Source organism: Micropterus dolomieu, linkage group LG17 (assembly GCF_021292245.1).
Source record: "Micropterus dolomieu isolate WLL.071019.BEF.003 ecotype Adirondacks linkage group LG17, ASM2129224v1, whole genome shotgun sequence".
NCBI lineage: Eukaryota > Metazoa > Chordata > Actinopteri > Centrarchiformes > Centrarchidae > Micropterus > Micropterus dolomieu.
The window spans coordinates 3570109-3583812 of NC_060166.1; the positions used below are offsets into that span (position 1 = coordinate 3570109).

The following is a 13704-nucleotide window of genomic DNA, read 5'->3' on the forward strand; positions in this document are numbered from 1 at the left end:
TCAAACCAAGCTAGTCTGAGCGGAGGCCCTTTGGCTCGACTCGCCTTTGTTTGGTTTTCCATTGTAGAAATGTTGCACCTGTACCTGCTTCCAGGTACTTTTTTTGTATCACCTCACCTCCCTCGAGGTTCCAAGCGAGCTGAGGGATACTAAAATGTAACGTGAAAACAGACAGACTGCTGATTGGTCAGAGAGAATATTCACTATTCACTGCATCATCATTGCTGCGCCAGACAGAGGCCAGCAACAGAAAGTTTTATATTTTACAGTTTTCGTATGGAATTTCATCACTAAATCCACTTCTGAGAAGTTTTGAGGTGAGAAATCAGCTGTGTAGATTTCAATATTTCTATATTATATGTACAGTTTATTATAATATAGACAGTTTTACGAGAAGTGATGGCGGAACAAAATGTGCTTGAATATTTTCGGAGTTGAAGAGCGCGGAGGGGGAAGCCTGTGTGTGGCGTCGCTATGACGACCAGCTACGTACTATCTCTGGGTACTGTCTGCAATGGAAAACGGAGCAGGGCCGAGTAGAGTCCAGTCTATCGATTTGCGCTATGGTAGCATTTTTCGGCAAGGCAGCATAGATCGTCAGAACACCGGCAACAGTTCAGCGTTCAGTCCTGATGGTAAGATGTGGAACAATGATGTTGTGGACTCGAGAGTAACTTATACCATCTGCTAGGTTACGGTCGCAGTCTGAAGCGGCTTTGATTTGGATCACACTACCTTGTTTCAACAGATAAAAACAGATATTTGAGGCCTTTAAAAATGCTCAAAGAGACACAAAATTTTGCAGCCTGACTCAAACTGGTAATATTTTGATTTGATGTCATTTTTAAGGCTGAGGTTTGTACGTTTGCTCTATAGCGCACCCCTAAAGCCTTTTTAGCAGTCACATGGCCAGGGATAGTCCAACCCTCACAAGACTTGCATGCTCATCAAAACGGTTGTTTTATATTGGCTGATATGGTTTTTTGATTGCTCAAACAGCATAGCGTTGAATTTTGATGTTTTTCCATAAATAAAAAATCCTCACGAAAATTTCCACACTACTGGGAGGGTTGACTGGTGGGAGATCCAATGTTCTGCAGTGACTGGGTTGGGGTGAGGCCAGGGGGCTCAACAGCACCCCTAAACAAACAATGTGTTTTGGAAAAAGTTTCTTTGATCGTCATGACATTCGGTGGGGATTATTGCTCTTATTACAAAGACCGCATTTCTGCTTTTTTTTTTAAATGAGATTTTGCTTAATAGGAAGTCAGCCATTTTGCACTTCCTGCATCATTTTCAATATTTACAACAGGTGTTTGAGGCCTTTACGATGCTCAAAGAGCCACAAAACTTTACACTCGAATTGGTAATATTTGATGTCATTTGTGGGACTTTGGATTGCACGTTGTCTGTATAGCGCCCCCTAAAGGCTTTTTACCCTTCACCATGGCTAGGAATGCTCAAAACCTCAAACTTGGCATGCATGTTAAAAGTATTGTTTATTGTCTGATACGGCTTGGGGGCATGGTTGTGGAAAATTTGCTCAATAGCGCCCCCTGCAAGATTTCAACTGCCATATGCCTAGCTGTATAAAACGTGGGGGGGGCGATGTATCATCTCTAGACCTAAAAAAAAAAAAAAGCCTCTTGTAGCCATACCCTAAACCCAAAAGGAAGTCGGCCATTTTTAAATGTTTACAAGACCTTTCCCCGTTTACAAGCTCCGTACTTCAACTGACTCCTCCTAGAGCTTTAACCCGATTGACTTCAAATGTGGGTAGCACCATCTTAAACTGAAAACACTTGTGATCAGACAGAAATATCACTACGATTCCACACAAATGTTCACTTTTAAAGTGCAGCTCACAGCCGCATTATAGGGAATGAAGCATCCTGGAGACAGTGAAACACTAGTGTATCACAGCGAGGGGGACAGAGACAGCAGCACACAGAGTCAGGTGTCTGTGTCGCGGTCAGGTGTCATGATACTGTCTCACTACTTTGCAGCAACTGTCAACCATTTGTGTTAATACATTGATTAGACACTGAACGACAACATTTATATTTAAATGTATTGATTACAATTTTGCTAGAGACAATTCAGAAGTTGCGGACAAGCCCTGTAGCTTGTCCGCAACTCTCCTCTCGTGCTTACTCGCAGGCAGGCTGAGTAATGGCAGGGGGTCATGTTACATGAACTTCAAAGAAAATGTAGCAATATTATTGCGAGTAGTCTCCGCCCTTTCCCTTAGCTCTTATCCGTTGCATATGAACATGGAAAATATTTTTGTTGCTGTTGTTGAGTTACATTGAGGGCTACAGTCAAAAAAAATGACCCGACGCCGCCGTTGGTGCCCGAGTAGCGGTACAAACATATACATCATGTGTCCAAACTCCAAACAAGGAGGAAAATGTAGCAAGTTAAAGAATTACTGACGGGGGAGACCTCAGACTGTACAGCAAAAACTCCAAGTTGCACGGACTAATTCTCTAGGACACGTGTCTAACAAGGCCAAATCTGGCCTGCCACTTCATTTTATGTGGCCCGCAAAAGCTTAAAAGATTCATGATTGTCCTAAAATAAAAGTTTATGCTGCTTTAAAGCGTACATGAACAATAAACTACATCTCCCACAATGCATGTCGATTTTGTGACGGCATCCCGCCACTAGACTGCTGTGTTTCCACACCTCCGTTTTACTGTTTTTTTAACAAGTGGAAATGAGAAATGTATACAAATAATCCCAAAATGTCCAAGACGAGAAGAAAGGCAATTTTCATGAACAATGGGACGTTTGTGCTTCAAGGAGAAAAACTGGTAGGCTAGGCCTATGTCTTTTGTGTGAGTGTCGGTAATGAATGAGTAGCTACAATATACGTCTGCATTTTCCCAGGTAATAAAACATCTGTCATTAGTTGGATGTGTGCCCTCTGCAAGGCTGTGTACAGCAGTTTGTTTTATCAAATGCCAGATCTGTTGTTTTACCATAGTTCTGCCCTTCTCATCTGTGAAAAACTGTAAAGTTAATGTAATAGTTTGATGAGTTTGCATGCGTGAAAATGAACGCATTACTCACTGAGACTACTCGTTCCACCTGAGTCATATACAAGATTAAGTCAATCAAATGAACGAAACATTCTTTGAACAACACAACACTATCAGATTAATTCTCTAGGAGGAGTTTGTTAAAGTACGCACCTTGTAAATGGTGAAAAATTAAATTTGGGTTATGGGTCCTTGAGGTGCAGTTAGCGGGTGGCGCTAGCGAGCCATTTTGTCATGCCCATGTGCAGGACCCATAAAATATGTAATTATTCGCCACTTGACAAGGTTTGGTGAGTTTTTAAGCATGTTTAGGCCCCCAAAAACAAGATTACTTTGCAGTTTCAATAGGGACCTCATATGTTTCATACTCGGGCCCTAATAATCAATTCAGAATCTTAGAAGAATCACAATTGTTGCATGAATGACCCCCCACCCCAAGGCTTTTATATTGTGAGAAATCACAAGAAGCCCTCTTTCCCACTAGCGCTAGCTTCACCGGGGAGCGTTCAGGCGTAGTCAAACCAACGCAGCAGTTGGTTTCTAAATGTAGTGCCAGCTGCATGTGTAAAATACAGTGACTGAACGGGAGGAGACGTATTTAGGAGAGACTTCGTATTTAAGTTTATGTTGTGCCTGCTCAACAGTTCTAACAGTGCTATTAAAACACATTCAGAGAATATTTCAATCCTTATTTTGGCGCTGGTGATTTTCCTTTGGCGCTCGCTAAAACCTCAAAACTAAAACAGAAAAAAGGTACTGATGAGTCTGTATGTACACAGGTCTATGAAATGGTGGCCCACACTATATTCACCTTGAACAAGGTTGCAATAGAAGTTAGAAGCAGCCAGACATACATTGTTGATTGGTGCTTTTCCTGGCCTTAGAGTCAAGATTTAGGACTGACCTTGGCGTTCAGATAAGGGCATGGTCAGACCATATAATGAGCAAAGGCTACTTAATCAGCATGCACAATGGCTACAGAGCAGCCCAAGTACACTCGTCAAACTGACTAACTCACTCTATACTAAGGTGACAGAGGATACAGTCACTTAAGGCTTTAGGCAGACTACAAGACTTTCAGTTTCAGCAGATTGCCGTGCTGTTCAGACTACACAACTTTCTGTCTTGTGACGAGAGTCTTGAAGTTGTTGTGGTGTTCACACTATGTGAGCTGACAACGACTCTGTCCCCCAATGGCTGGTCAAATCATACAAAACACAGAGATATGATTTAACGTCACCAACTATAAGTGGAATAATTGGTTAGTTACATTTGAGATCTAAACAATCCAGTTGACTGTACATGGGAAATTCTAGTTTGTTGTCACTGATTCACACGATTCACCAGAAGCCCAATTTAAGGGTGATTTTATGTGGGTGGGGATTACGTGTACGCCGAATTGTAGAGCTGCCCTTCATTAGAGACTTTATGCGGTCTGTGTCTGACGACAATGCACCAGAAGGTTACGCTGTCAAACTCTGCATGCGCGCGCACACACACACACACACACACACACACCTGTGACCCGAGAGAGGGCATTAAAAAACGGGAGGGTTATGAAGTCTGGTATGTTAGGAGGAGAAGTGATTAGGCTGTTTTTATTATTATTTAAGTCATGTAATTGACATGACAAATGACCAGAGATGGGGACTCGAGTTAGAAACTCGGACTCGAGTGCGACTTAAGCACACACAGTGACTTCAGACTCGACTTGAGACTCGTCCTCAAAAGACTTCAGACTCAACTCTGTCTCGAGGTGCGGGACTCATGAACAATGTTTATTTTTTAGGAAACTGAGTGTGCTGTTATTCCTTCACTCCGTTACTTATAACCTGCCTACATAACACACAGTATCTGCTGCGCGCGGCCGCACATTACAGAGGACAACAAACACCGGCAGCTGCTGAGCCATTCATCATAAACTTTGGCTTTAAAACTTCATACAACAAGGCCCAAAATAGGTTAATAACCTGAGTTTGGTAAACATGTTTAGCTCAGCATTGGCCATCTAACGTTAGTTTGCTTCTTGCTTTAGCTACGACCTACGGGAGGTTAACTCCAACTGTCGTTCGTTATGAAAAGATGAATGAGCGTTTGTTTGCTTGCCAAACTTGTGGTAGTCGATTGACGTAATCATTCACGTCCCGCTGGCTGCCATCACCTTAATTAATTATTGCCGTTGGCTGGAAAGAGGTTACAGGTTTATTGTTGATCATGTAGCCTTACATTTTTATTTAGTTATAACATTACATTGGTTTGAGAGTGTGCAGGGTGTGTTGACTTACAGTAGTTTAAGCTGTCAGTGATTGCATTGCACATTGTGCTCTGCAAGTTAAAAACAAAAAGTTACAGCTTTATTGTTGACCATTTGACTTTACAGTTTTAATCAGTTAACTTTAGATAGGTTTGTTGACTTACAGTAGTTTATAAGTTGCCATTAATTGTATGTGCATTGTACAATAGGCTGCATTGTTGTGCTCTGTTAAGTTAAAAACAGACAGGTTTATTGTTGATTATGCAACGTCACAGTTTTATTTAGTTAACGTTACACTGGGTTTATGAGTCTGGGGAGTAAGTTGACTTACAGTATTTAATAAGCTGTCAATTGCATTGCACATTACATGGTTGAGCTCTGTAAATGAAAAGCAGGTTACAGTTACAGAATTCCTAATAGGTATGAAGTTTTATAAGCAGCTTGGATTGAACGCAGCAGCTGATACAACATTCGTAATAACCACGAGAGACTTGACTTGGACTCCAGCTCAAAGACTTGTGAACATCTCTTCAAATAACCAACTCACCGTGAACAGCTACCAGGAACTACTCTCCATAGCTCTGGTAGACTCCGATCAGCTAATGTTTTGCTCTGTGGTGCTGCAGTGTTGTTAAAAGGGAAGCTGCAGAGCCGACCCTCTGGTGGGCAAACTATGCAACACTAATGACATCAGGGAAGGATCCGATTCAGTTTCTTTTTTAAATAGTCTTATTGGCTGTTAGAAATGCCGATGCAGATTTATCTGGAAGTAGCTTATATCTGCCGATAATATCTGCAAAACAATAAATCAGTTGGGCTCTACACGGAAAGTACAGGGGCTAACGTACGTTACTACAGCAGTCAAGTTTAACTTATCTAGTGTCACAACAACGGGCTAATCATTCAATTCAGCTTGAAGGTACTCTGTAAGTCAACGACTTAGTAGCTAATGCCAGACCATAACATATCTGCTAATAGTAACTACAAAGGCACTATATGTGTGGCTCACAATAAAATATCCTGCTTGTCTTTTGCTGTGTGAAGCTAAGTATCAACTACAATAAGCGCTGTGTCCAATCATGTCATCACTAGGGCTGGCCCGAATGTCATTTTTTGAGCTTCTAAGCTTCCAATAGTAACTAACAGCGAATAATCGAAGCCTCATCGGTGCGTGTGAGAGGGGAGGGGTCGCAGTTGCGTTACACTGATTGTTTATACGTCTGATAAGCAGGCTGTCATTTCACGAGCTACAGCTGTGTATTTAATAGATAGTAGGGGAACAGCAGAAGACGGAGGAATGCCAATGAAGTTCTGGCAATGACATGAGTGAGAGAATCAGATGGGGGGGGGGCAGGAATGGGTGTGTAAGTCTGTGTGTGCGGGGGAAAAAGAAAAAGAGCACTCCCTTATTTTATTATCATAGTGTAGGCTGGCTAAATCAGCAAGTTGTTATTACCAATACTTTGTTTTTAAATTTGTTACAGCTAACCTAGTAGACCAAGGTGCAGGACAGAGAGGGAGAAGTTAGATAAAAGAGGAACATTTACTGTGAAGTGGAAAGGATTGGAGATTGAGCTGGGGAAGAGCGAGGCAGACTGGAAGACTAGATGCTGTAGAACCTGGTTGGAGGCTGCTGTGCAGAGCACAGGAGGCTTTTTATTTGTCCATGCATTCAGTACACCAATATCTCCAATAGCTAACATAGTACAACAAAACTGGTGGGAGGTTTTGTTTTTTCCTGTTTAAAAACCAAAATGGAAAAATGATAAAACGGTAAACAAAAAAAACAGACATCAGTTTTTAACAGAAAAAAAATTTAGTAAGACCATGGTTGGGGTGAAAGGAGGGCCAGAACCTTTGAATCAGGAGACAGTTGTGTTTGCGTCCCGTGTGAAACAAAAAGTCAATATTTTGCTACATATTTTTATATTTAATTTTATAGAAGGCCATTTCTTTTCAGGTTGCACCGCATCTCACATCAGCTGTGGTGAATATGATTGTAGAAGTGAGCACTATATTACAGTCATATATGAAAAAAGAAATTAAAGAAAATGTATCCATCTCACAAAGAAAATAAAGGACAGGTCGAAACAGTGTAGAGAGGCTGAAGGGAAATTACTTGAACATTTTAATCCGTGTACAATTCGTTAATATACAGTTCGCCAAATTAACTAATAACAATTCATGTTTGATGTACCATTGGATGTACTGGCAACTACCACTGAATTGATTTGATACTGAAGAAATCTTAAAAAACAGGATTCTCAGGAAAACGTTCCTGTTCCAGTTGCTAGTGAGTTTCAAACTGAACGTTGAGCCAATGTTATATAGCTGCAGCCTCCAGTACTGCAGCTATATAACATTGTCCTGTTTTTCTAAAAACCCACTCATGTTGATGTTCAGGCTCATCTTCATTACATTTAATCAGGCACCGCCATCACCCAAGTATCTCTGCTGCAGGTTTATCAAGTTTACACAAATCGACTCATTACATAGCCTATCAAAATCAATACTTTACCGTTTTGGTTTTAAAACAGAAAAGCCAATCGGTTTTGAAACTAAATAATAAAAATAACCATACACGGATTCGCTAGGCGCCTTATTTGAATGTTGAATTTATCAGACTGAATATCCACAAAATTACTTAAGTCAACTAACATTACTAAAATGCAGCCAGTAAGACTTCAGTGTTAACTGACAGATAGGGGGAGTTTGGAAAAACATTGTCTGGAATTGAATCAGAGGTGGTTGTGACCTAACGCTAACGTTATACTATTCTATTAGGAATAAAGCATGGCTGGTTAGGAGGCCTCAGTGCAGGATGTAAAGTATGAAGTTAGCAGGCTAGCCCAGATCATTGGTTATAATGCATACACCTATATGAACATAAACACGAATTAAAAAGTCAAGGCAGCTAATCGCACATTCCCTCTAACGTTACAGCGTTCTCTTTGACCCAAGACCACGGCTTGGTTACATCATTAAAGCCTCGTGTCTAAGGTCACTTTAGAATTTCATTAAACCCACTGATTGTCGCTTTAGACCAAAACATAAGGTAACACATCACACCGCTTTAAATGCTACCAAATGCACCAATGAGGGCTTGTGCCAGACTGACGCAGGGTTAAAGGACATTTTAAGCCAAAGAGTGCTTATGACTTGCGTGGGCCTCAGACCTTTACGTTAGCTTGCTAGCCAGCCTGTCGAAAATTATAGACTGCATTCTTGCTACTGCTGACAACCGCATTTGTTACCATTTAAAACACATGTCCCTGTTATTAGTACGTGCATAGGGACCGCACGAGAGAAGGAATTTGGGTAATGTAAATTACAGAAAAGGGAAAGAGACTAGCTGCAGTGTGCTGATTGTGTTAGAGAGATGAACAGGCTAACGCTAGTTGTTCAATGACAAGGGATTACTGCACTCAGTCGGTGACACAATAAACTGTAGACGGCTTGCAGAGACCTATGGAAATGTCAATGAATTGGTTTTTATACACCGCGTGTGTTGAAACCCTATGAGTGAAAGTGAACCAAGTCACGCTGTGTGAACATGATGCAGATGGTATTTCCCCTTAGTTGCTAAATGTTCTCTTTCCTCTCCAGCGTTTTAGTTTACTTACAGTACTGTAGGGTTCTCGGTGCCGCCACGATGAGAACAATAATGACAAGTAGGGTTTTTTCAAACGTGTCCTTGTAGAAAGTCAGTCTCTCCTCCCCACGTGTTGACCGAGTAACACCAGCCTAAAGAAACAGACTAAACAGCTGGTCAAATCTCGCGATACTCAGACGGTCAAGTCGTGTGTAGTCTCGCGTCATCTGAGAATGCAGTCAAAGCACCTATTCCACACGAGTACGGAGTGAAATTAGACTGGAACTGGTCACAAACAAATGTGTATTACATGATGTCCAAATGAAAAATAAGATTTACAAATGTGTACAATGACTTGTGTCTAAAACTATTATTGGCATTCTTTTATTTATTTACATATTGGTAAATGTACACGTGCACAGAATGCCTGATATGCACAGATCAGGTCATATTTGCTGTAAATAATTACAAGAGATGATCTGATCAGATCTGTAAAACTGAGGTAAAAAATCTGAACATTCAAGTTGTGATAAAACTGAACATGTATGACTGAGGGTGACCACATTTCGTCTCAACGACCATTTATTAATTATTTTTGTTGAAGTCACCTGCCTGTCATTAGGAAAAACACAACAGTAGGTAGATCATGATCTTTTCCCTAATTTTTATTTTATTTTATTCATTTCATCAGTGCGGTGTCTGTCACATCTGTCAGATCTCTCCGCCATGGCTGCCTGAAGCTACACTTTCCCTATCCTCGCGACTATAACTTTCACTAACCACAAAAAGGGGAAAAGAGCACGATTGGTACTTTGTGGCTATAACAAGACTGTTGACACAATGTACAGATAATCTGCAACCCATGGAGCAAGAGAACTATACAACGATCAGTATTTAATGATTAATTATTATTTAATTTTTTTTAATTTGTAAAGGCCCATTTGTGAAGGCCTGCACAATCAGAATCAGAAATACTTTATTGATCCCCGAGAGAAATTCTTTTGTCACAATTGCACTTGTCAAAGGTAGATAGCTAAAGAGTATATAAATATAAAAAATAAAGACAAATCTAAAGGTGTGTGGGTATGTACAATATTTACATTATTAAGAATTATTATGGTGAACCAAAAAGTACTAGTGAATAAATAGCAGCAGAGAATATTGCACATTAATTATTAGACAGGTAATATTGGACAGAAAATAGATAATAAGGTCTAGTTTGATAACTGAATAAGTGTCAGACACTTAGAGGGAGGAGTTATAAAGTTTGATGACTTCCTGTGGCGCTCTGTGGTGCATTTTGGGAGAATGAGTCTTGCACTGAAAGTACTCCTGTGTTTGAGCAGCATGTCATGAAGTGGGTGGGAGACATTGTCCAAGATGACATGTAGCTTAGACAGCATCCTCCTCTCTGACACCACCATCAGAGAGTCCAGCTCCAACGTCACTGGCCTTGCGGATCAGTTTGTTGAGCCTGTTGGCGTGCGTCCGCTACCCTCAGCCTGCTGGCCCAGCATGCAACAGCAAACAGGATAGCACTGGCCACCACAGACTCATAAAACATCCTCAGCATCGTCCTGCAGATGTTGAAGGACCTCAGCCTCCTCATTAAATAGAGACGGCTTTGGCCCTTCCTGTAGAGGGCTTCAGTGTTCTTGGCCCAGTCCAGTTTATTGTCCAAGTGCACTCCCAGGTATTTATAATCCTCCACAATGTCCACACTGACCCCCTGGATGGGAACAGGGCTCACTGGTGCCTTGGCTCTCCTTAGATCCACAACCAGCTCCTTAGTCTTTGTCACACTGAGCTGTAGGTGGTTCTGCTCGCACCATGTGACAAAGTCCCCCATCACAGCTCTGTACTCAGCCTCGTCACCCTGTTGATACATCCAACCACAGCAGAGGTTCTGCTCTGTGTGGTAGTTGAAGTCTGTGGTGTAGATGGTGAAGAGAGAGAGAGAGAGGACAGTCCCCCGCGGGGCCCGGTGTTGCTGACCAGGCTGTCTGACACACAGTGTTGCAGGCGCACATACTGTGGTCTGCCTGTCAGGTAGTCAACGATCAAGGACACGAGGGGGGCATCCACCTGCATCACTGTCAGCTTCTCACCCAGCAGGGCCGGCCGGATGGTGTTGAAAGCACTGGAGACGTCAAAAACTCACAGTGCTCGCCGAAAAAGAAAGTTAAAAGTCAATGAAAAGACAATGAAACTATTAGTAAGATATGAATAATAATTTCGCAGACCTTTCACCTGATGACCTCATCCGTGACAACCCCTCCCCTTCAGACACCATGGGCCTTTCTCATTTCCCCAATTTTTGCCTCCTCGATCCTCAAGCGTGTGACCCAGAAATCGATCTCAGCTCGCCATCTTAAAGGACATCGCAATTCTTAAAATGCGTATCGAGGAGTGAGGATCGAGGAGGCTTGCTGGAGGAGCTATAAGCGATGTATGTATACATCGGTGTATTCTTTGCGGAAGTCTTTTCAGCCGCTGTGATGTTTACAAGAGGCGTGACAAGCAGCTGGACCAATCCATAGCCGGAGCAGGACGCTGCAGTGTTCCTGTTGTTTTCATAAGTTGTATCAGTTAAGCCTATTAAAAAGAATCAAATGCGCGATCAAACTTTCTGCCCTTCACCGTTTGTTCCTTAATGTCATTTCACTTTGATATCACTGATGTTATTGTTGAATGTGATGTGTGGATGGGCAGCAGGATTGTAAAAATGAACATTAAATAGCGTCTGGATGAAGCGACTCCTCAGTGACACTGTGCGCATTTACGCACTAGCCACAAATTAATAATAATAAATCTCCCGACATGCCGACTAGATAGGTCAGGATCTTTATGTTAATTCATGTTCTGTGTTCTTCTACACATCCAAAAGGTCTCACACAGAGTCCAGGTTCATACAGTAAAAGTGTTTGGAGTAAAGCAGCCGTCATCCTGATCAATGCTGAGCTCCATCAGAGTCTAAATGTGGATTATAGAAGTTTAATTCTGTTTCCTCTCTCTGTCCTGTCAAGTTTATTACTGTAGGTTTTCTCTGTTTTGTCCTATGATATTAGCTGTGACATTACTGCACGGATGGAAACGTTTAAATGACTGACAGCGGCTGTTTTAATCATCAAATAAATCATTAAAGAAAACACTCATACATCAATATAACACACAAGAAAGAAATCACCTGGAAAGCTACAGGGACCGGTGGAGGTGGGGGTAAAACGTCCATGCAGATGCTGTTCTCTAAATCTGATAAAATAATTAGTTGTTGGGGGGCAGGTGAATGATTTATGCGTATAGGCCTATGAGTATTCTGTTAATGTCTGAGCCGATCCTCGAGTCACACCAATTCAGCTGCAATAATCGTGACAGAACAGCTGCTGAAGTCAAATTATTAGGCTGTAATATCAAGCAGAGCATTCAGCACTGATCTATGTTTTAATAATAGTGCCCATGTAGTCTGCACGTTATTCCAACAGTAGAGTCTTGTGATGACAGTTTTGTCGAGGTGGTGTCCAGCAAACGATGTGGACTTTGTAGATCAATGGCAGACTTTCTGGGGAAGACCTGGTCTGATTTGGAGAGACGGCATCCATCCCACTTGGGAAGCAGCAGCTCTCATTTCTAGAAATCTGGCCACGTTTATTAGTGGACCAAATCCATGACAACCCAGGGTTGAGACCAGGAGGCAGAGTCGCAGTCTAACACACTTCTCTGCTCCTCCATTTCAGGAGTTACTTAGTGAAAACCCCATAGTGACGGTGTCTGTCCCCCGACCATCGAAATTATTTAAATCAAAGGCAAAGAGAAGTGGAGCTGTGCATAAAAAAAAAAGAATGTTAGCCTAAATGAATCCACCCCTCCCAGTCATATTAATACTCACATTCCTCGAGGCACAGGCCGAGGAGGTGGAGTTGCAGCTATCTTCAACTCTACCCTACTAATCAGCTCTAAACCTAAACTAAACTATAACTCATTAGAAAGCCTTGTTCTTAGTCTTTCGCACCCAAGTTGGAAATCACTGCAACCAATTCTTTTCGTTATAGTGTACCGAGCACCTGGTCCGTACTCTGAATTCTTATTTGAATTTGCAAATAAATAAGTTTTTGTCAACTTTAGTCCTTAAAACGGACAAAGTTATTATTGTAGGGGATTTTAATATTCATGTGGACGTTGAGAATGACAGCTTTAGTACTGCGTTTATCTCTCTGTTAGATTCCATTGGCTTCTCTCAGAGTGTTCATGAACCGGTTTTAACCACACCCTCGACCTTGTTTTGGTGTATGGTATTGAAATTGAACATTTAATAGTGTTCCCACAGAATCCCTCTTTATCTGACCACTGTTTGATAACTTTTGAGTTTGTATTGCTGAACTACACGCCATTGGGCAAAAATTTCTATTCAAGACGTCTGTCTGATAGTGCTGTAGCTAAATTTAAGGATGCGATTCCATCAGCTCTAAATTCATTATCAAGTCACAAAGTAACAGAGGACTCCTATGCTAATTTCAGTCCCTCTCAAATCGATCATCTTGTTGATAGTGCTGCAGGCTCGCTGCGAATGACACTCAACTCTGTAGCCCCTCTAAAAAAGAAAACAATAAAACAAAGACGGTTAGCTCCATGGTATAATACTGAAACTCGCAAATTAAAGCAAATATCGTGGAAACTTGAGAGGAATTGGCGTTCCACCAAACTGGAAAATTCTCGTTTAATTTGGCAAGATAGTCTTAAAACTTATAGGAAGGCCCTCCATAATGCCAGAGCAGCGTACTACTCGTCATTAATAGAGGAAAATAGGAACAACCCCA

The 13704-nt window shown here is 41.6% G+C and overlaps 1 protein-coding gene across 1 annotated transcript in view; it reads right to left on the minus strand.

The window, feature by feature from the left end:
• akap1b (A kinase (PRKA) anchor protein 1b) overlaps positions 1–9075 on the minus strand; it is a 69221-nt gene extending 60146 nt beyond the window's left edge. The window contains exon 1 of the mRNA XM_046074370.1: positions 8922–9075. The gene's annotated coding sequence lies outside the window, so the exon portion shown is untranslated. The remainder of the gene's footprint in view (positions 1–8921) is intronic.
• Between the last annotated feature and the right edge of the window lie 4629 nt (positions 9076–13704).